Below are 24,171 nucleotides of genomic sequence, written 5' to 3' on the forward strand. Positions count from 1 at the left end.
CAGGATTTGATCCAAACAGCCCTTCTCCACTGAGGATGATGAAGCTGGAGGCTCTGGTACCTGAAGTCACCTGCCACAGAAGCATAGCTGCTAAGACAAGTCAGAACCAGCTCTGCTCCAAATGTCACCAAGTTACTGTCACTAATTCTGGTCACCAGTCCATGGCGTGGCCTCAGGAAAGCCCTATACACTCCCTGGGCCTCAGTTTCACTAGCTGTAGAATGGGTGATTACACCCCCCCCATGGGGGCTGTTATTGGGTCAAAGGGGAGAAGGTGAGTGTCATCAGCCTCAGTGCACAAAGATGTAAATGAGCACTTTCGCTCCACTTGCTGAGCAGTCACACACAGGAGAGGAAGTATTAACGAGGGCCACTGTGGGACAGTAAAAACAGAACTGCGTCTCAATCCCTTCCTTTGGTCACAGCAGACAAACCTGGGTTGAACTGCCAGCTCAACTGCTTTAGGCAAGCTGTGCACATTCCCAGAGATTCTCCCATGCACATCCATAAAACGGAGATGAGACCTCGCGACGGGTAGGAGCTGACAGGTGCAAGTGTCCGGCCCAGGCGCATGGTGTGAGTGTGTTAAGCACCACACGCAGGGGGTTACAGAGTTGGGGACAGAGACCCACACTCCAAGGGCAGCCAAGAGTCCGTGGGTGTGGGGGCCTGGGACTCAGGCTGCCCCTGGGAAGGAGCCATGGTGCCACTGACCCCCGAACATGGGCCCACAAGGGCGGCACCCTCCACGCCTGGTTCAAAGAGCAATCGGCCCAGAGCAAGTCAAGAGGGACAGTCCCCAGAGACTGCCACTTCCCAAAAGGGGAAAAGCCCCACCCCACGCCCACGTTCAGAGCTGGGCCGGTGCTGAATGAGTGGCTTGGCAACGGAACGGGGGGCACTTCCAGGCCAGCCAGAGGCTGGGGGCAGGAGCTGTGGATTGAGCATCATGGGGGACGGGGCGGGGGGGGGGGGGCGGTGCACAGGGAATGGCAGCGAGTAAAGAGGAAACCCACCTGCCCCAAAATCACGAGTCCAGAATTTGTAAGACATGATGACGGTGATTAAGAGGTATAGCAGGATGTTCACATACACATTATTACACCAAATAATAATAATAACTTTTTAAAAGTGATCCCTAACAATAGGAAACCAGAACAATAGCGAACCGGCTGCATAATGCACAACTTCTCCACCGCTAGAATAACGAAAGTGAAACTGCACTGAGATTTACTATAGACTAGATATCATTAGGTTGACTTTTTGCAGGTCAGCAGCTGAATGCTGGCAATTTCATAGGGTTCAACCTCACTTTTTAAGTACATTACATGTATCAATTAACTTAATCCTCACAGCAACCCTTATGGTACGGTGGGCAGAACAATCTACCCCCCAAAAAAGAGATGCCCGCATCCTAATTCCCAGAACGTGGGACTATGTTACCTCCCAGGACAAGGGGAACGCTACAGATGTGATTCAGATTAAGGACTTTGGGGTGGAGATTATTCTGGATTATCAAGGTGGGCCTAATCTAATCACGTGAGTCCTTAAAATTGGAGAACCATTCCACGCTGGGATCAGAGAGATGAGGAGGAAGAAGAAGAGATGGGAAGTGTGAAAGGAACTGGACCTGCCATTGCTGGATTTGACCATGGAGGGAGGAGGCCACCAGCCAAGGAGCGTGGGATAGAAACTGGATACAGCTCTCAGCTGAGGGCCAATAAGAAAATGGGATCTCAGTCCTACAACCCCAAGGAACTGGACTGGGCCGACAACCAGCATGAGCAAGGAAAGGGACCCTCCCCCCAGTCTCCAGAAATGAACGCAGCCTGCAGACACCGTGATCTTAGCCCAGTGAGATCCGTGTGGGACGTCTGACCTACAGAACTGCACAATAACAAATCTGTGTTGTGCGAACGCTGAGTCTGTGGTAATCTGTTATGGCAGCCATAGAACACTAACACACCAGGTAAGAAGTGCTCAGAGCCACATTTAGGGTTCAGATGAGAAGACGAACCATGGAGCCCCAGGCCACACAGCCAGCAAGGGGCAGAGCCAGGTTGTGATTGGCGGCAGGCGGGCTCCAGGGACTCCTGGCCCCACCACTTCGCTCTGGTCTCAAGGAAGAAAGATTCCAAATCACGTTGCCAGAGGACAACGCAGAGGTTGCATTCTGGACTTACTCTACCTGTAGTCTGACTTTTTTTAAATACAGTTATTATTTTAAAGAACTGAAATTGATCAAAAGAATAAAAATATAAGATAGAGCAGTTGATAAAGAGTTGCTTCCCCAAGAGGACAACTGTTGTCCCACTATCTGGGCCTCTCCTCTGGGGCCTCATCCCCCAAGACCTTCACAAAATGCAGGGTTCAGGCCTGGCATAGCCTGGAGGCTCCCAGACCCTGGCACCATGCATCCCAATTGCTCAGGCCTAACTATTTTGAATATCACCCCCAGAGGAGAACAAAGGAGAGGTGAAAAACAGTGGTTCCAGCAGGCAAGTGACCTTGGACTTGCCAGAAAGAAAGAAGCTCTTCCTGGAGCCTCTCAGGATCTGGGAAGCGGGCAGGAAATGCATGACCCTTCCATTTGGCCTTGAGCATGCCTCTATCACCTCTTATGAGCACATGACCCTGGGCAAGCCATTTTACTTCTCCAAACTTCAGTGTCCCTCGTGGTAAAATGCAAACACCAAGAGGGCCACCTGCCATGCAGCTCAAAGGAGAGACCCTACAGATTCAGCCTCCACTTAACAAGAACCATCATGATGACTCATATGTGCCAAGGACACCAAGGCATCTCAGGACAACGCTCCGTGAAGTGGGGTCAACTATGACCATAAGTGCTCTGGGAACCAAAGGCAGGTTTGCAGAGCACAGCATTCCCAGGGACTCGGGGGCTTCGGGAAAAGCCCACTTGGCTCAGCCCAATGCCTCCAAATGTGGTCTTTCTCCAGCCAACTCATCCCGCTGGGCCACCCCGTGTCCACCTATGCCCCTTCTTTGGTCTCCTCTGTCCGGGAAACATGGGTGTCTTTTGCTGGTGCCCCTTCCCTTCCCAGATCAGGATGCGGAGCCACGGTGCTGGTGGGGAAGGGTACCAGCCCAACCCCTGTGATGGGGACTCTTAACACATTTTGGTTAATTGAGAAGGAAGGTGGGAGGGAAGAAGCACTGAGTAGCTGAAACAGACCCAGCTCTTTCGTCCTCAGTAACCAAGGAGGCTTGGCAGAGACAAAGGTGAAGCCAGAAGACGCCCTGGTACAACCCCCACAGCCAATCTAACCTCACCAATAGAGAAGTTGAACACCAGAAAAGAGAAGGGGCTTCCACGGTATCACACAGCTCCAAGTTGCTCAATCCTGCCATCCTCAGTTCCCTCATCTATCAAATGAGCATGAAGCCCACCCTGTCTACCCACCAGGGGGAGGGACTGCTCAAGGCAGATGTGCAATGAGAATCTTCTCCATGAGCTGTAGGGTGCATTCAACGACGTGATGACGGCACCACCTAACAGTCCACACAGCTGCCAAATGGAGACCCCAGGATGACATAACAAAAGTGCGATCAACTCGAGATACTGCACATTTGTAAAAACAGCCTGGAATTTTCATCCATTTCCAGGGAAGCTTAAACTTTTCCCAGTTTTGCAGCTTTGAGAACAAATGGTCTTGTTTTTTAAATGTGTCATTTTTCTTTAAACACTTTAAGAAAAAAATATCAGAACCCCCAAGAAATCTTAAATTTAACCTCTCTCGGTAATCTGTATTGCCGGGAGCTTTCAAATATATATGTTTCTGGAGCCACAGGATAAACCACAGGGTAAGGCCTTTTGTTCACAACACAAGACCCTCAGAACTCTAGGGGCGTCTCTCATTCATCTTGAGCAGCTGCCTCGAGGAGTGTGCAGTGGATACAGCCGTTTGAAACAAATAAGCCTCATCTCTGGCCAACAAGAAACACGATGCGATTTGGGCTTCTCCATCCCAGGACGGGACCTACCCCCGAGACTGAAGCCAGGCGCAGTCACATACTTTTCCTGGAAAGCACGGAGATTTTTACTTGGCTCACATTTGATCACTGCCATCTCTTCTCAGCCCCAGCTGATAAACCAAGGGTGGCACCATTTCTGGAATGATGTGAGGGGGCCAAATAGAGCCCTGGACCCCACGCCCACCCCACCCCTATGCAAAGACGAAATCATTCTCTGAGGGATCTGCTGCTCCTTGTAAACACCCCAGGGAGGTTACTTGAGGTTACAAAGCCAGGGATTCCAGTGGCTGCAGCCTGGAGTGAAAGAGTCTGGTCTTGGAAGGCCCAGGACAAGAGCCAAGAGAGGAAGAACTGAGAGACTGTGGTATTGCAGCATCGATCTCCAAACAGGCTTTGAACTGGACAGAGCACGTAAAAGGTCACAATTTGGGGTGACAGAAACACCTGGGTTCAAATTTCAGCTCCATCACCTTCTCAGCGAGTGACGTTAAAAGATGTCTTAACCTGGGCCAGCCCCGTGGTGTAGTGGTTAAGTTCGCGTGCTTTGCTTCAGCAGCCCAGGGTTCGCAGGTTCAGATCCCGGGCACAGACCTACACACCACTTATCAAGCCATGTTGTGGTGACGTCCCACATATAAAGTGGAGGAAGATGGGCACGGATGTTAGCCCAGGGCCAATCTTCCTCAGCAAAAAGAGGAGGATTGGCAACAGATGTTAGCTCAGGGCTGATCTTCCTCACCAAAAAAAAAAAAAAAAGAAAAAAAAGTCTTACCTCTCTGAGCTCCAATTTGAACCATGGGTAATAACGACCTTGTGCGATGCTCAGAAAAGATTGCACCAGATAATGCAGCTAAGCGTCTCAAGACGTGCACTGAAGACTTGTCAGTTTCCTTGTCCCTGCTGTCACAGGGCTTACAGTTTACTTGTAGAGGCCAAGTAGATGCCCATAACAAAGTGACAACCAGATAACGAAAGATTATCACCAAGCAAATAGTGCAGACTGCAGGCCCATATGGGTCAGTGTCTCGGTCTGGACTTAAAACAGGGACAGGGAATCAACAACAGTGGTCATTTTCCTGGTCTGCATATTCCTTTCTGTGTAAAACTCTCCCAAGGCGCATGATGAACACACACGGAGTTATACTTGGCCATATAATTAGAGGATTAGACATCTAGAGAATCCAACCAAAAGCAAGCACGGTGTCCAGGAGGAAGAGGCTATTCTGTGGGACTGGTGGCCTTGAAGACAGGGGAGCTGAGCCAGGTCACAAAGAAGGGTATGTTCCCAGGCGAGCCTGTGGGGCCAAGACCGGCTTAGGCTACATTCAGGGTGAAGTTCCCCTCGAAGGTGCCAGAGTCGCCCCCTCACACAGAAACAGGAGAAGCAGCAGCCTTGCCCATCATTCAGCAGAGCTCACAGCCTTCTGTGGCTTTTGAAGATGGACACTCAGGGAGATGGGGGGGTGGGGGGGGTGCGGCGGGGAGGGGAGAGATGTCTCCAAGGCCAGGGCATGTGGGCCTGGCCCATGTGAAAGGCTGGAAGCAGGCGTAGATCCAATATCGAGCCAGGTTCACAGCACGGCCAGTGTCAGGGCAGCCATAGGAAGTCAGAGGCCACGCTCGGCACAGCCTTCCTCCTTTCTGAGAAAGACCATCAAAGCAAAACGAAGGCGGCTGATGGGGGTGGAGAGTCCCAGCCTGGGCACCTGAGGGCTTCCGTCCTGCTTAGAGAAGGCACTGTCTGCCCAATGCTCATCCCAAGACCACTGCTCACTCGGACCCCTACCACCCGCCTACCAGCCATCTGGCTACCCCCAACAAGACTCTCCTTCCTGAGACCACTGCTCGCACCGACAACTTTTGTAATCATGTGGCTTCCAATTAGTCACCCAGCTCTTGTCAAATCCACTTGAACCAGGATGATCACCATAGCTAAGATCGCTGATCTGCGTACTGTGTGCAGAACACTGACCTACACTCCATACGGAGGACTTGACTTTGATAACTGTTCACAGTGACCTTTGGGGTAAGTACTATTACAATCCCATTTTATAGGTAAGAAAATTGAGGTTCAGCAAGGTTAAGTAACCTCCCCTGGTCATCAGCCAGACCCCATGCTCTGTGCCACTGTACCATGCATGCCTCCCTTCCCCTGGTCTCTGGGGCAGACCCCTGGGTTTAAATGTGACTCCAACATTTACCAGCTGCGTGACCTCAGTCAAGGCACTTCATCGCCCTGAAGCTTCACTTCCTCCTCTACCACCAGGATCATCAGAGCACCTGCTCTGCAGTGTGGCTGTATCAGCTGATGAATGCAAGTGCCCACCCCAGGGCCCCGTGCATAGTAGATACCAGAAATGGCAACTGCTCAGCGGGCGCGTAGGGGAGACAAGAGAGAGAAAGACACACACACACACACACACACACACACACACACACAGACGGAGAGACAGACAGGCAGACAGACTGACCTGGCCTTGCTGAAAAGGCAATGAGTTAACCTTCAGAAACAAATAGCAGCTGAGAAACACCTTAAGACACGCACTGCTGTAGGGAGCGAGCCAGCACAGATTATGCTGTTTTCTTCCTTCCTGAGGGAAGAGAGGCTTAGAAAGAGGAAGAGAAAATGTAGGAGGGCTTGGCTGGATACCAGAGATCCAGGTGCAGCAATGAAAACAAAACTGTCCAATATTGATTTTACCCAACCCCATCTGGTACTGGGGGCGACCGAAGTGCAGAATGCATAGCAATTATCAATCATCATCAATTCCACCAGCTCCACCCAATTCCAGCAAATTGCTGACAAGACAAGAATGAAGCAGCTTCGCAACCTCCGTGACACCTCGAGGCAGATCTGTACCCTAAAGTCTTAGTCCCGCGGGAAAGTCATTAAGGGAACCTGTAAACTAACGTTCAGAGATCAGGGAGGCTGTGCTGAATGAAGGAGGCAGTCTGGAATCATCCAGAGCTTCGTGGGGAGGAAGAGGCATAGAGAGAAGGGTTCAAGGGCCGCAATCTCTCAGTGGATGCCACCGCAGACTCCCATCAGACTGGCACCTTGATGAAGATGAAGATGGGGCCATCTTGTTTGCCACCCTTTGCCCAGACAGGTCCCTGGGGCAAGGTAAATGCTCAATAAATTTTTATTAAATGATTGGATAAGCAGGATCCTTCCACAAAAATGAATTTCTTGCAGTTATCGCCACTCAGTGAAATGCCCAACGAGAGACTGCAGCTTCTCTGCCCCTCTGCATGTACGAAAGATACCTTCTCAGTGACGTTCAGCAGACAGCCAAGACTGGGGCAGAGGAGACCCCCAAAATGCAGTGAGAGGGGCTCAGGGCCATACCCTGTGGCTGACTCTTGGTCTAGTAACTAAAAATGACTAAAAATGGGCAACATGCAGCTCTTTTAACACCCAGCTTGCTCTGGGCTTGGTCCCTTGTAAGGGCTTCACTGCCCATCTCATCTGACCCTCTCGCCTTGTGAGACACACAGACAATCACTCACATTCCATGGATGAAGCACCCAGGACTTAGAGAAACTAAGCAGACATGGCCACGGTCACCCATCTAGAAAGCAACAGAGGCAGAATTCATACCCAGCTCTGCCTGTCTCCCAAGCTCAGGCTCTTTCACTGTGCTAGGAAGCACGGCCAGGCCCAGAGACAGCAGCAAGCAAATCGAAACAGAGGGCCCTCAGTCTCGGGGTGACCACACGCTTGGCAAATGTCTGCAGGGTCTGCCCCCCACCAAACCCAGGAAGACCTCTTTCTGCCCCACCTGGCATGACGGCACCAGCCCCTCACCACTGTGCCGTCTCCCCACAGTGACCCACCCCGCACGCGCACAGGGTCTCTGCTCCACCAGAGTGATCTTCACAGGGGACTGTACTCACAGGGTTGGTGTCTCTCTTCATGCAAAGCGGGCAGCAGGGCTGAGTCCTCTTTCCAAACCCAGGACTTAGTGCCCAGCACACAAGAGGCACTTAATACATATTAGTGACATTGAGTAACGCAATGGATCAATTCCCATCCATAAAATGGGAATAACAATATCAACCTCCAGGGTTGATGGAAGGATAAGATAACCCATGAAAAGAACTGCTAACTACAGTCCACACTGTGATAAATATATCCCTGATTCCTGACGACCTTTACAGTTAATGAACAAAAGGAGAAAAATTAAATGCGCCAATAACGTAGCACAACACCCCACGTGCACTGGGAGGATATATATATATGTGTGCACATGCATGTGTTTGCATGGTGTGTACGTACATGCATGCACGCACGTACTTACCAAGACAGAAAGGAGTGTATGTGGTTGTTTTACAACTGACAACGGGAGAAGGGCCTTCGGTGCAGCTAGCAGAGCTGTAGCTTGGTACTCATCAGGTACACCGTCCACAAACAGCTCATCTGCACAGAGTACAGTGAGTCCAGTGATGTGCCCACCGAAGGCTGGGACTCAGCCACTTTTGCGGGGAGTCTGATACAGCTGGTCCTGGGAAAGGAGCTGATTTCCTTCAGCGCTCATCTTGGAAGTCTTGCAGACAAGGTGGAAAGAAAACTCACGCAGCAAAAGCTTTTGCATGACCTACACTGTTCATGCCCACTTGAGAAAATCCATGTCAAACTTACCCATCTTCATCCCTTCACCTCATCCTCTGCCAGGAGAGGGGTGGAGAGGAAGGAGGTTAAATCTAAATCGGAGAGGCAGCTCACTGCACACCAGTTAGGAACGGAGGGGGAGCAGAAACGGCCTGAGCTGCCCACCTGAACGCCATCCCAAACCCAGGGTCTCCCCATCCCTGTGGCTGGACCCCTGCTTGCCTCAAGCGCTGGAATTTTGAACGTAGCTTTGAGTACATGTCATTCCCAGCAGTGATGCAGGCCCTGCTCCAACATCCCTTCCCATCAACAGCCCTCGACTGGCCACAGCCAAAGGCCAGGCCCTCCGTGCAGTGTTCCCGGGAACCTGGAGAACATTCAATAGAGGAAGCCCAGGGATGGGACAGGAGAAAGAAACAGGACAAAGTGGCCCTGGCAAGGTGTCCAGAGGAAATGAGTAACCCGTTGTTAGGCAGTTACACATCGCCAAGCAAGGAAGTGGCATTGTCTGGGGACCAGCCGAGGGCGTTACATAACAGGCACCCCCCTCGCATTCTGGCCATGGCCGTATTTGGGGATTGGCAAAAACATCTGATGAGCACCTCTGCCCTGTGTAAACACTGGCTTTATTAGGGAGGTGGAGAGAGGTCTGGCCCGGAGTCCTGCTTGGCTCTGTGCTGAGGCTGAAATGGACGCAGGGTCTCGGAAGCCCTCACTCAGCAGCTTACATCCGCCAAGCGGCCGTTCAGCTCCGTGGCTAACCCTGGGCTCAGGAGCCTGGCAGCTGGCTCCACCATTTCCCAGCTGCGTGATTTGAGCAAGCTGTTCTCAACTACTCTGTGCCTCAGCTGCCTTATCTACACACAGGGAAATACTTGTGCCTGATCCTGGGGTTGCCGACGATGAACTGAGATCATAGACACACAGTGCTCAGAACAATGCTTCCCACAAAATAAGTTCTCAGTGAGGTTCCAAGTGGGGTGCTGGAGATAAACATCATGCTGCCCCCACTCTCAAGACAGGGAACAAAATAATAAGCAAAATGCAGGGTTCTGGGGCCTGCAGCAGAGTTTGCACAGGGTCTGGCAGTTGCACAAAAGGGAGCCTTAGAAATGAAGATGGACAAGGATCTCCCTGGAAGCAGCCAGCAGAGGGGGAGGCACAGAAATAAGAAACACTAAGTTCCTGTTGGAGATGTAGGAAGGTACTAGCCCAGTTTAACAAAATCTTAAAAATTCACTCCAATTCAACCGACATGGTCATGGCCCATGATGCCATGATCAAGGCTGAGAGAAGACGCCGAAAGGGAGTCAGTTCTCCGTGGAGTCTGTAAATCCATCCACCACTCTCCACGTATGTATGTGGGCACATCACTGAGCAGGTACAAGGGAATGGAGAAACCCACGATGCCCAGGAACCAGGACCTTTGGGCACCCTGCCAGGGTCCCCACATTCACAATGTCACCTCCTGCTCACCACAGCCCATTCAGGGAGATATTGTCACATGCACAGACACGCGCACACACACACAGACCCTTTGTTTTGAAAGATGAGGAAACTGAGGCACAGAGAGGTTAAATACTGCAGCTACAGTTGAACCCTGAGTACATTTAAAGGGTCAGAATTCAATCCCAGGTTTGTTTGACCCTCCACTAAACAGATTTTTTCCCCTCCATTGGTTGGTTAGTTGAATTTTTTATTATTACTATTATTATTTTGTTTACAGTTCCTTATTTTGTCAATTGAGATATAATTGACATGTAACATATTAGTTACAGGTGTACCACATAGTGCTTCGATATTTGTATATATTGCGAAAAGATCACCACAGTAAGTCCAGTTAACATGCACCCCCACACATAGTTACAATTTGTTTAAATTTATAACTATGTAACTATTATTTTTTAAAAATAATCACAAATTTAGAGAAAAGTTGGGATTACAGTGCAAATCCTTTTTCCCGACACCGTGTGGGAGTAAGTGGCTGGCTGACACCCCATCGCCCCAGAATACTTTGGCGTGAGTTTCCTAGAGCCAGGACATTCTCCCTAGAACCACAGTCCACCAGCAAAATCGGGAAGGACAATCACGGACACTCATACGTAACTAACATCTAGTTCTCATGGCCTATTTGCCAATTGTCCATAATCAGGCGTTGTATCTAGTCATCCCATCTCTTCAGTTTCCTTCAATCTGGAATCCTGCCCCCGTCTTTCCTTAACTCTCATGACCTTGACACTTCTGAAGATGATAGGACAGTTGTTGTGAAGCCTGTCCCTCAATTTGGGTTTCAGATTCATGTTATGTATCTTCATTAACTTTTCTTTTTTCGCATAATTGCAAAGTAAGAGTTGGAGGGAAGATTTCCTGGATGAAAGTAAATCATCTAAGTCAGCTGTGATGACAACCTTCACCCAATGATTCTTCCTGGGGCGAGGGAAGACAGTGGAGGTTGGTACATGACTCAGGCAGGCATGGCACAGTCTGCAGTCTGCATCTGGGGAGGGACCATGGTTTCTACACAGCCGAGGAGACGCTGGCCTTGCTCACTCATGCCAGCTTTGCTTACAAATAAACAAGAAAGAAAGAAAGAAAGAAAAACCTCAGAGTTCAGCTTAAAAAGACCTTTCATGCAGTGCCAGGCCTCTCCCTACCCCACCCCCCACCTCTGTCGCAAAGTACAATACGTATGTTTATCTTGCTTCTAAGAAGGGGTATATTAAAATACTTGAGGATTTTCCCCTCCTAACCCTGGCATGCTGGCTCCCACCGGCTGCACGGCCACATATAATGAAGTGCAAAAGCAGCAGTCAATTATGGCTTTCGCAAACACAGGGACCTTTCCTGAGGCTGGAAGGCGCATCACTTGAAAGGCTGACTTTCTTCAAACTTCCAGGAACTGAGTGGCCCAGAGCCGCTCTATTTAAAGGTCAACCCAGCCCTGCTGTATTTGGAGGGCTGCCACGGACACAAGCTTATTCTCGGCCCCCCTCCGCAGCCACCACAGCGGGCCAAGCTGTGAGCAGCATCGTGTCCCTTCAAAGGGAGGGGAGGGTGTGCCAGAGACAGAGGCAGGGCCAGAGAGAGACAGAAAGTCAGAAGTGAGCAGTCGCTTCCCCTTTGCCCACTGCACCCCTTCAGGGGACAGCGTGGGGGCCGATGCTTAACAGAGAGAACTCCTCCACGTGGGGCTCATCCTTAGAAGCAGCCATCAAATCTCGAGCCCAGGTCCCAATTTTCAGGGACATGGTGGTCCTTCCCCCTTTTAAGTCAGCTGTCTGGGCCGGAGCTCTGGCAGGAGCAGACGGAGAAGGGGTGGCAGGAGAGGGCCCCTGTACCCCTTTATAAGGTAACCTGAGGGATGAGAGCCCATCTCACCCACCAATCACATAAAAAAACCTTTTGAAAGTGTTTAAGCCTTAGCTTGGTGTTAACTCACATGGCTCTACATTTATTTAATTCCATGTGTTTACTCTTCCAAGTGTCAGCCAATTCAGAGGTGCCAGGTATCGAGAAACCACTGCTGACAGCGCACCTATAACATGCTCAGGGTCCTGTGGGTGGACAGTCGGCATAGCTTACCAACCCAAAGTCACTCAGCTAGGAAGGGACAGGGCCAGAATCCCAATGCCCACCCATCTGACTCCAGAACACACTCTCCTGCTTCATCACACCCTCCATACACCCCCCATGTTCATGAAGTCAGCGATGTAGTAAAGGAGATAAACCCGATGGATCCTATACTATCCAGCAAATAGTGCTATGCTGGGAAGTATTAATCCCACCTGCCGTCATCCAACAGGACTTCAGGGAGGAGGTGGCACTTGAAGGCTGCCTTCACTGGGGCTCAGAGAGAAAAGGAAGAGTGACCCAGGAAAAAAGTACAGTGTGAACCAGACCCCAAAGGGCCTGGATGGATGATAACTGGCTGCCAAGGCTGAAGCCCCAAGAGGGTGAGGGAAGCCAGGAGTCCTTAGGGACGGTTTCCCAGCCTCTGTGTACCGAGCGCCGACTCGATGCCAGTCACTATATCACCCACCCTGATCATCCTGATCCTTGCAACAACGCCAAGAAGCAGAGATGACCAGTCCAGTTTTCAGATGAGAAGTCACCACTGATTATCTGATTACTGAGTGGCCCGGGCTGGACTTGACCCCAAGGCCACCTGGTACCAAGACTGGTGAGCCTCCCAAACAGATGCTCTTTCCAAGTCTTCTTTCTTTCTGCTCAGGTCACTGCCGACACAGGAAACGATGTTCATGGGGAATGAAGGGAGGAAGGGAGAGAAAGGAAACAGAGAGAGAGGGAGGCAGGAGGGGAACCGCGCCAGCACTGTGATTCAGTGCAGACCTTTCCGAGCGCCCGATTAGCCTGAAAAGACTTTGAAACCCAAACCAACAAAACAAAACAGAACACCCAGCGGGCCCAGCCAGGAAGCTCAGGCAGAGACCCTCCAAGGCTAAACGTCATCAGAGGGGACCAGGGAACGGACTTTGTTACCAGACAGTGTCTTAGGGTGCGCCCCCCAGAAACAGATCCTGAGATGAGAATTCCTGTTTGCATGTTTACTGGGGAGTATGTTTGACAGAAAGAAAGTGAGGGGCGCAGGGCAGAGGAGGGGCTCAGCAAGGACGTAGATTCAGCTGGACACTAGCCTCAGCCTGATCCCAAGGGGAGCTCTGACACGTGAATGGCACCCCAGAGTTCGCCCCACTTTGAAGCAAAGGGGCTGGTCTTTTGTGCCCCTGAGTCAGCAGGCTGGGGGCAGAGGAGTGAGCCACTTCCGGGATGAGGCAGCAAACCTCCAGAGAAGAGGGCGCCACGAACTTTAGCAGCTGGGGGTGAGTGTGCCGGTCTGGTAAAGGGGACCTGGGCAGGACATCAACAGCAACCACTACAATTAGTCATAATTAGATGACCAGGAACGATAACAGCCCCATTTTTTAACATTTCCTGCAAAGCCGGCCTACCTAAGCCAGAGATTGGACCCAGGCTGAATCAGCCTTTCAAATGAGTGCTGGAAACATCTGGGACTCTGAGGGCCACTGTGGATGGGAAGAGCACTACCCTGGGGACAAGAGAGCCGGACAGACTCGCGTCTGGCGGGAGATGAACAGGAAGGGCAGTCTGGGGAGTCGCATCCCTTCTCTGCATCTCTCTCCAAAGACAGTCAATATCTGAAATCAAATGAAATGGGCCGAGAACACAAACTTGTTCTCCCATTCGCCCATCCAAAAAAATCTAGCAGGATGGCCTGTGATAAATGTGTAGATCTCTTCAAGAGATTACACAATCAGATATTTTCAACAAATTACTAGATGGGCCTACTATAGTGCCTGGCATATAGTCGGTGCTAAATAAAAGCTGAGTGGCTTGTCAGCGAATACATTTTAACCCCCACCATGTGCTTAAAGGTAACCTCCTAGACCTTTCTCAGAATGGTGGAAACTCCTTTCTGAGTGAGTTTGGCCTTAATCACGTGATACTGGATCAGCCACATCTTGATTTTTCAACTAAAGACTTTTGCTGTCTCCACCTGTCCATCAAGAGATGAACGGACAAACAAAATGGAGTCTATTCATACATCGGAATATTATTCAGCTACAAAAAGGAATTAAGTATTGATACAGGCTACAAGTTTCATGAATGAAACTTGGAAACATGATGCTAAGTGAAATAAGCCAGTCACAAAAAACCACATATGAGTCCACTTATATGAAACGTCCAGAATAGAAAAATCCATAGAGACAGAAAGTAGATTTGTAGTTTCCTAGGGCTGGATGAATTGGGGGTAATATGGGGTGACGGCTAATGGATATGGGGTTTCTTTTTTGGGGTGATAAAAATGTTCTAAAATGGACTGTAGTGATGGTTGCTCAACTCCACGAATATACTGTAACCACTGAATTGTATATTTCAAATGGGCGACTGGTAGGGTATGTGAATTACATCTCAATAAAGCTGTTATTAAAAAAGGAAAGAAAGGAAGAGTTTTGCTGTCATATGAAGGAATGACAATAATGCCACCAATGGTGGATCCCAGCCACTGTACAGGAATGTTAGCTGGTGGCTTCTAGAATACAGTGTGCTGGGTCTGAACCACTCCAGGAACACACAGACATGTGTCCCCAAACACACTCCCCAAAAGAGGGAAGACACCCCCAGCTGAAAGCCACAAAGCTTTCAGAATAGCTGCTGCCCCCGCCCCCCCCAACTCCCAGCGATCCACCGCCACGACGGAGGGCCACGCAGCGGACAGCCAGGAACTCTTATTTTGTCTCCTGCCCCGAGCAATTCCTAAACAGTGGGAGTTAAATATTTATAGAGCAGTCACTGTTTGTTTAATGTTCAATCTGTACTTGCGAAGCCTGATGCGGGGAAAGGCCGAAGTGACAGCTGATTATACAACCCAGGGAAGCGCACGTGGGGGGCGCCGACATCACCGGGTCTCTGCCCTCACCTTCCCTCCCTTTGTTCCTTCCTCCTCCTCCTCATTGTGCCCCCAGGTTAGGAGGGGCCTCCACTGTTTAGTCTCCTCTTCCCCGCGCCACCCGCAAAATAAGACAAAATAGCCCTTTTCACCAAAAGCCGCAGGTCCCATGGCTCTGTGCTCTGAGCTGTGCCTGAGAACGTGGGATGCTGTGTGCGTGTCAGGGGGGCGGGGGGGGCGGGGAGGGTCCTTCCTTCAGAGACCCCACCACACAGAAAGGGGGGCCTCCAAACCAGGGCGGCAAGAGGCGCTCAGGTGCACGAGGAATGCCTTCTGGGGTCTCCCCCAAATCGCCCTGCTCGTGCCTGTCTGAGCACAGCAGGGCCGGGCCCCAATCTGAACACTGCACGTGGAGGGCAAACCTGGGGACCCAACTCTCGGGCTCTCATCCCGGCTTCAACCTGCTCGCCTCAGTTTCCCCCACTTGTAAAAGACCACTGAAAGGCCCACTGGCTTCAGAGAGTCACTTGTGATTAAATACGATGTGACTTTAAGGCATCTAGCATCATGTAGCTACTATTATTGTGATCAGGAAGGTCACTGCCACCGCCTGCTTCCTCACTCAGCTCTGACCCTGGGCAGTTCCGGTCACTTGTTCCAGCCCCAACCTCAGTGGCCTAATCAGCGAATGAGAATCAACGGCCAGGATGAGGAAATGTTCTTTGTAAGCTACAGAACGCTGCCGAAAACACACGTCAGGGGCTATCGGTGTTGCTGGTAAACTACAGGGTGGGGAGGTGGCCGCTAATGCCTCCCCGGTGACCCGATGGCTCCTTTTGGGACCTGAACTCCTCTGAGAGTGGCTAATGCATGGGGAACGGCTATGCCAGACTCGCCACAGCGCCTCCCCCATCACTTCTAGGAATTCCCACCCATCCTGTTTGCACCAGGTCCGTCCTAAAGTAAGGGCAGAGGGAGGCCTGGCCCCAGCCTGCTAGGACCTCTCCTAAGCTGCCGGCCGCTCCCTTCTTCCCGCTGTGTGGCCAGCGCTGAGCCAGGCGGACACGAGAAGGAGGCCAGGTCTCCTTGCTCAGAGCTTCTCCCTTGCACCACGAGCCAGACACAAAAGGAATCTCTGATGAATGCACTGCAGGGGGAATAAGGAAGCACAGAGAGGTGCAGATAAGGTGGGGAAGAGGGAACAGCAGGAGCAAAGACCTGGGGACACAGAACTGAGTGGAGAAGAGGACCCAGAAAAAAAGCCACTTGAAGCCACTTAAAATAAGGTCTAGATATTTGGAGTAAGGAAGGCACGCGTGTGCCATCGGAAGGGGTGGCCTTTATCTTGACAACACAAGCTGCCACCACCTGCTCCTGATCCCCAGCTCTCCCCCTCATTCGGCTGTGATCTGGGGCCACTCATGTCACTTGTCCTAGACCTCCTCTGGGGGACTTTATCTTGAGAAAAGAAACAAAGACTTATAACTAGAAAATATTTTATATTCATAAATTAATAATTTATCACATATAAAGATATAAATATACAATATATAATTTATATTATAAATTATAAATAATTATAAATATAAAGCAAGGTTCGTCTGTCTTAAACTTGAAGTTGTCATTCTAAACCGTGCTCTAAGTGTCAGTCGTGCAAAGAATGACTCCAACGCCAAAGTTTTCTGAGCACATGTTTTCCCACAAAATGTAAACCTTCTCACGACTCATCATTAAAAGGATCATTTTGCAAAAGACCTCTCGGGGCTTCGTGAATGTTCCCAAGGCCTCTCTTAATTTTTTTTTAAATTTTTAAATCACTTTCTTCTGATTTGCCCAGAGGGTCCTCATCCATGCTTCCCCCTCTCCACTGCTAAGCCCCCAGGCCTCCCCCACAGCAGCGCACAGGCCTCTTCCTGCTTCTCTCTCCCTTAGAGCATTATGGCCAAGTGCCTACATTGACCCTTTGGTTCCAGTTACAGGCGTTTCGACGCTCTGGGACGGGAGGTCCCATGAGGGTGGAGATTTGTGTCCACTTTGCTCTCCACTCCCTGTAACCCCACTAGTGTATCAGGCGCTCCATCAGTGCCTGCACACAGGAGGTGCCAGGTAAGTGTGCGCGATTCAAGCACCTTCACCTGTGTCAGGAAAGCCTGCAGTCTGCGCAAGTGAAGCAATTTCTGGCAGTCGATCTGCCCTGGAGAGAACAAGCCCTGTTCCCCGACTCCCTCACTGTCACGTCTCTGAAAAAGTGGGCAACCATAAACAGGGCAGACACTGAAATATTTTAGCATAGCTGCACATTTATTAGCCAATCGAAGGGCAGGGTCTTTCCTTGTGCCACCGACCGGAGATGCAAATCGTCTTTCTTGCAAAATACACACTCACGATTCAACATCTACAGTTTCTGATTTCCATTTCTTTAAAGAAGGGCAAAAGTTAGTCATCTGCAAAGCATAGGGAACACAGACTCCTTACAGTTGTACAATTTTTTTTCCTATTTTTTACAGCTGTTTTGCCTCTAAGTGATTTGGTGACAATTTTTTAGGAAATCAACGTTATCTACTTTTTCAAAAGTACTAAACTTAGTTTTCATGCAACAACTCTTTTTTATCATCAGATTATGTAATGTTTAATTACCAACACAACTTTTGGCCAGCACAGACACCACCAATGGATGGCAGAAGCCTTCCAGGCCCACCAATATCAAAGCTAAGATTTAATGGGCATTTACCCCGGGCCAGGAAACACTGTTCTAAGCCTTTACATGTATTAACTCATCTAATGCTCATAATCACCCTGGAAGGTAGGTACTAGTATTAGTCTGATTTCACAGATGAAGCATACAGGCACAGAGAGGTTATTTAACTTGCCCAAGGTCACACAGCCAGTCACGGCAGAACAAAGCTTTGAATCAGGAAAATTGGGCTTGTGAATCGCCTACCAGCCCCCAGCCTCCAGTGAGCCTGGGGCCTCGCTCAGTTTGCTGTACAAAGGGAATGGGCAGCTTCAACTAATCCAGCAAAGGAGCCAAATGGAGGTCAGTTAAAAGTTTCTGCTATTCGTGCCCTGGCCTGACAGATGTTTACAACGTCTGGCAATCAGTAAAAGACTGATTATCGTCAGATGTGGGTGGGCTGGACGTTAGCAATGAGTTTATTAGTGCATATTTTCATGTTATGATGACTTTTGCTTCCCTGTGCAATCTGTCTGCAGGAACACAGATATGCGGGACCCCTCAACTTCTGTGCGGCTGCAGCATGAACTGCTAGTGGGGGATGGGCAACAGATGAGGCTGGGTTCAGAATTAAGGGCGGATGTGCTGGGCCCTGGGGTTTGCATTCAATCCTGCCTATAGATGCTTCTTCATGTGCAGCCGCTGTCTGGACAGTGCTACCTGCCTGCTGCTGCTCCTAGCAAATGGTACGAGACTCAGAGAATCCCCAAAGCGCTGGGATGCAGGGCAGTCAGCGCAGGAGAAAGTGGAGAGGAGCCTGAAATCCAGATGGTGGGCTTACAGAGGAGGCCTTGGGGGCTTTCCTTCCACTTTCTGATCTTCCTGAAGACCCCCAGGATGCCTACACTGCTGGGCCTGGAAAGCCAACCCACCCCTTAAACAGGTAAGGCCCAGAGAAGGTGAAAACCTGAACAGAGGGCGACCAGCTCTTCCAGATGGAGCAGAGATCAGGCATCGATCTCCAGGCTCTCGGTCAAGCGTCCTTTCCACCACCCAGTGCCACAGTCTCAGCAGACAGAGCCTGCATGGGGACTGCTCAGGAGGGGCAGACCTGCCTCGGACAATTTCACAGAAGGAAGGACGAGTGCTCAGTCTGCAAAGGCCCCTCCTGAAACCCAGACAAACTGACAGTGTCACTAAATAAATCACCTTCCAGACTAGAGGGTTAAGAAGAGGAAACAGCTTTGCTACTTAAATCCCTTCCGCGTAGTAGAAGTCACCTCCCTGTGTCTTGAAATAATCAACATCAAAGAGGCCGGCCCCGTGGTGTAGCCGTTAAGTTTGCGAGCTCTGCTTTGGCGGCCCGGGGTTCGCAGGTTCGGATGCCGGGCGCAGACTGGCACACCGCTTGTCAAGCCACGCTGTGGCGGCGTCCCATATAAAGTAGAGGAAGATGGGCATGGATATTAGCCCAGGGCCAATCTTCCTCAGCAAAAAGAGGAGGATTGGCAACGGATGTTAGCTCAGGGCTGATCTTCCTTGCAAAAAAAAAAAAAAAGAGGAGCTCAGGGAACTTTCAGCTCCTCAGCCTGCTGAAAAGGCGCCATGCTAGAATGTGCACGCTCTACAGCTATCCAGGTACTATGGGAAGTATGGTGATAAGGGGCTTTAAAAAATAAACACACAAACACCACCTTAGGCTTCCCTGCTCCCTGTTTAAAAGTGGAGGGCTGTCACGTTCCTGCACTCCACATGTGACTGCATCACTGGGAGGGGACGCCACATGCACTTGGCATGTCCTATGTGCTGGATGTGCATTATTTCATTTAACCTCACCTTTAAACATTGCTCAAGAACTGCAGAAACATGCTCAGGGAGGTTAAGTCACAAAACCAATGCCACCCAGCTAGGTAAGTGGTTAACCCAATGAGGGAGAAGACCCAGAAGGGACATGGTATCTGCCTTCATGAACTTGCAAGCTGTCAGCTGTGAGAAGGGCTGGTTTCATTGGGAGGGACCCTGAGGATCAGAACCCAGAGAGCTGGGAGAAGGTGCCCACGACTCAGCCAAAGAAAGAACATCACAGAACCATCAATGCCATCTTTCAGTGGTAGTGAGTGTCCTATCAGTGGAGCTATTCAAGGGTAAACTGGACAGACAGGTGGCCGTGTTGCTATCTGTGGGGATACAACTTATCTCATGGGTGGTTAGATGGGACTGCAGCAGAGATTCCATGAATGGATCAAGTCTGAAGCACTTGATCCTTGCGTTATGAATGCACACAGGAAAAGTTGTACCACCGAGCCTGTTTCAGAGACTCAAGTCATCTAAGCTAACTCTTTGTTCGTTCACACACATACACACATACTCCTCTCTCTCTGCAAAGCTAGACGAGCCGTATAGGTGGCATAATCAAAGTCTCCTTTCTCCATCGAGCCATCTGCCAGTCACTTACGAGGACCCACTCTACAGCAGACACTGTATGGGAACTGTATGTGGATGAATAATGCAAGTCCCCAGTTCCAGTCCTGTAGTGCCTACAGCACAACAGGTCAAGTTCACCCATTCAGCTAGAAGCCAATGAACATTCCTGAGGGCCTACTGGGCTCCAGACAGCACATAAGACGAGTTGTGAAGGCCACAAGAGTTGGCAGTAGTATTCTTCCCACTGACAAATGAGGACACAGATCAGAGAGGATAAATGGCTCCCGACGTTCACTCAGTGAGGAAGTGGAGAAGCCAGCACTAAATTCAGCCCTGGGGGCTGGCCTGGTGGCATAGTGGTTAAGTTTGTGTGCTCCAATTTGGCAGCCTGGGGTTTGCAGTTTCGGATCCTGGGCACGGACCTACACACCACTCATCAAGCCAGGCTGTGACAGCATCCCACATAAAAAATAGAGTAAGATGGGCAGAGATGTTAGCTCAGGGCCAATCTTCCTCACACACAAAAAAAATTCAGCCAGCCCTGCCCAAACCCAAAGGGCACAGTCTTTCCATGGCACCGCCAGGCACAGCGATACACAATCTGATACCAACGAGAACCCCCCTCCACCAGGAAAGTCAGAACGTGCCCCATTGCCTCCACTCCTCCATCTATAGCCCTCAAGGGTCATTCCACCCATTTCCCTTATAGTTTACCATCGGCCTAATTCAATTCCGGTGGCGCTGCCCGCCCCGGATGTAGGCCAAAGACGGGCCAGGCTTTGATACTAGAGATGAAAGGCAGTGGTGCTGTGTGCACGAGGTCCGAACAAATGTCAACTGCTTTCATCAGGAAAACCCAAAATTACCCACTCTTACACACAGTCTTTCATCTCCTACAGGGCAAGCAGAGGCTGCTTATTAGAAAAGCTGCCTTGTCCACAATCTCCCTTGCGGGGGATGGGGCTAAGGGGCACATGCCAGCGTCACCCTCAGCATCACTGCACTGCCCCACTCTGAGGGGCGGAGGGGCCGTCAGAAACACAGGCTCCACTCTGCCCTCTGCCACAGGACGCTGACTAACCCGACAGAGAGGAGGTCTGTCCAGGACAGCCGCCACCACTACACAGGAAGGGCACTGCCAACAGACGGCCATCCCCAGAGCAGGCTGCAAGAGCGCTGGGCCAGCCAAGCCACCATGTGCGCCTCCCACACACACAGCCTGTAGCCCCAGGAAACGGAGGTTTGAGACCGCAAACATAAATGTACAAGAGGACTGACCTGCCCCTCTATTTCTTCCTTCTTTCTTTCTTTCTCTCTCTCTCTCTTTTCCAGCAAAGCCAGCAATTGAGAACTCCACATCACAGATTCCTGTGGCTAAAAGAGGCCTCTTGAGGTCATCAACACTGTTCCGCCACATCGAGACAAGCCTGTCGTGAAGCTGCTGCAGAGGCATCGTCCTCATTAAAGGGATCTGAAGGAGAGGCTGCTGCCTCCTTTGTCGCTACCAGAGCAGCCTCCGCCTTTCTGTATCACAGATACAGAAATCACTCGTGTATCTGTATCACTCGTGATGCTGTATCTGTATCTGTATCACTCGTGATGCTTGATTTTCCTCTTTCAGTCCAATATCTATGTCCTACTCGTGACTGTGAGCGCCTAAAGCCAGGGACCCTGTTTTAATCTTCTCTGTATCTTCAGGACTTAGCATAATGCCTGGCCTAGTGGGGCTGCTTAGTAAATGTGGGTGCGTGAGTGGGTGAATGGGTGGGTGGAGGGATGAGTGGGTGGATGGATAGATGGACGGATGGGTAGATGGATGGAGGGGTGGGTGAATGGGTAGGTGGGTGGATGGGTGGGTGGGTGAATGGGTGGGAGGATGAGTGGATAGGTGTGTGAGTGGGTGGGTGGATGGGTGGGTGGGTGAATGGGTGGGAGGATGAGTGGATAGGTGCATGAGTGGGTGGATAGATGGTTGGGTGGGTGAATGGGTGGGAGGGTGGATGGGTGGGTAGGTAAGTGGACAGATGGATGGAGGTACAAGCAGAAAAGGGAAAGAGAGACAGACGATGGTTGCAAATAGGGGCCATCAAACACATCCACTGTAGACTGCCAGAATCATGGGACTTTTGGGCCAAAAGGGACTCGGGAGATCCTCTAAGTCTCACCCCCACTCCTTACTTTGCAGATGTGAAAACTAAGACTCCGACAGCGCTGCTTTGTCCGAGGTCACATGGCTGAGGGTGAGCGAATCCAAAGCAAGACCCAGGGCTTTGGGCAGCCAGTCAGAACCAAAATGACACCCACGCTCCCAACTCAGGCACAGAGCAGCACTGCCTCTTACTCCAACCCATGAAGCTTCAGCTACGTGCTCCTAAAAACGTGATGGAACCAAGAGGAGGAGAGGCACAGGGAAGAAAGAATGCCCAGCTCTCGTGGTTATAAGGAAGCTTCAGTTGACAGCCCAGTAAGTGCCCACCAGGATGCCAGGGCTCCTGCTTCCACTGTGACACTCTGCCCTGATCACGCACCTCTTCAGGGTGAGGGGGGAACAAAGCTGAGCATTTCCACCCTCCTTTATCCTGTCTTCCTGCAGTAATTCCTGCTATGAAAGAAAACGCAGCCAAAATCCAGAGAGCAGAATGAAACCGGCCATCTCCACCTCGGTTATGGAGAATACAGACGAATCAATCACAACTATTTCCTGACAGTCTGCTGTGTGTTCAGTCCCGGGCTGAGCACATACCCAGGACAATTAGCAGTCTAAATCCTGGCCCAAGCCCACAATCCAGGTCACTGGCTGCCAATTGCTCATTTACTCTCTCTTTCATGCAACAAATCACTGCTGAGCACCAGCCACATACCCTGGGCTAGATTTAGAGTTTGGATCCGTTCTCCGCTGAGTATGCAAGAAGCTTGAACCTGATCTGAGGAGTGACCATCCCCATCACTCGTGTCCACATGATGCTTTTCCATTCTCAAAGCACTTGCCAGACCCGGATGTATTCGATCCTCACGACGACCCCAGGGAAGACAGCGGTGAATGTTCTCAAGCTCTCCCACTGCACATCTAGGGAAACTGAGGTACCAAGGGTTTAAGACTCATCCATGATCACACAGCAGAACAGTTACTCAAACCCTCATCTGTTTTCTTTCGGCTACAAATCCTTGTGAGAGACGTGAGGAGTCTGTGTCAGGAAGATCCCTGTAGGCGGGTGGCCAGAGTGGACTGGACCGCAGAGGAAGTAGATACGCAGAACGTAAAGGGCAGGCATCTCATGAAAGGATACGAAGTAGAGCTTCTCGAGGTCAGCATGATGCATCCACGGGCTTAGCACAGTTCCTGATGTGAGCCAAGAATCTAAAGCAAAACAAAACAAAAGCCGTGTGTGTTGCCAAGGAGGAGGAGCAGTGTAGAAAAGTGATCAGGTCAGAGACAGACCAACCCTGGTTCTGTCTGTGCCACTATAAACCGTGTGCCCTCGGGGCCACCCCGGTGGCATAGTGGTTAAGTTTGCACACTCCGCTTCAGCAACTCAGGGTTCGCAGGCTCGAATCCCAGGTGCTGACCGATGCATCATTCATCAAACCATGCTGTGGCAGCATCCCATATACAAAACAGAGGAAGATGGGCACAGATGTTAGCTCAGAGCTAATCTTCCTCAGCAAAAAGAGGAGGATTGGTAATGGATGTTAGCTCAGAGGCAGTCTTCCTCACCAAAAAAAAAAAAAAAAAAAAGCCTGTGTGCCCTAACTGAGCTTAGACTTTCTCATCTATAAAATGGGAATAGTGGGGCCCATTCCATCTCTACAGAATCCAGTGGAATTAAGTGTTAGACAGTCTCTGGCGTGAAGCGAGTGCTCCCCATCTCTCTTTTTACCTAAGGGGACCTTCAACACCACCATGTTTGTTTGTTTTGGGTGAGGTGAAATTCACATAAAATAAATATTAACCATTTTAAAGTATACAATTCAGTGGTATTTAGTACATTCACAAGGTTGTACAGCCATCGCCTCGATCTAGTTCCAAAACATTTTCAT

At 50.4% G+C, this 24,171-nt stretch overlaps 1 long non-coding RNA gene across 17 annotated transcripts in view; it reads right to left on the reverse strand.

The window, feature by feature from the left end:
* Positions 1-24,171, reverse strand: part of LOC106801885 (uncharacterized) — a 242,556-nt gene that overhangs the window by 129,960 nt on the left and 88,425 nt on the right. For 3 of the 17 annotated variants that reach the window (XR_015555962.1, XR_015555948.1, XR_015555950.1), the window contains one exon: positions 22,995-23,491. The exons of the other annotated variants lie outside the window; for them this stretch is intronic. This is a non-coding gene — a long non-coding RNA (uncharacterized LOC106801885). The remainder of the gene's footprint in view (positions 1-22,994; positions 23,492-24,171) is intronic. 17 annotated transcript variants of the gene reach the window in all.

The sequence above is a fragment of the Ceratotherium simum genome, chromosome 23 (assembly GCF_057802395.1).
Source record: "Ceratotherium simum simum isolate JZ-2026a chromosome 23, ASM5780239v1, whole genome shotgun sequence".
NCBI classification, from domain to species: domain Eukaryota; kingdom Metazoa; phylum Chordata; class Mammalia; order Perissodactyla; family Rhinocerotidae; genus Ceratotherium; species Ceratotherium simum.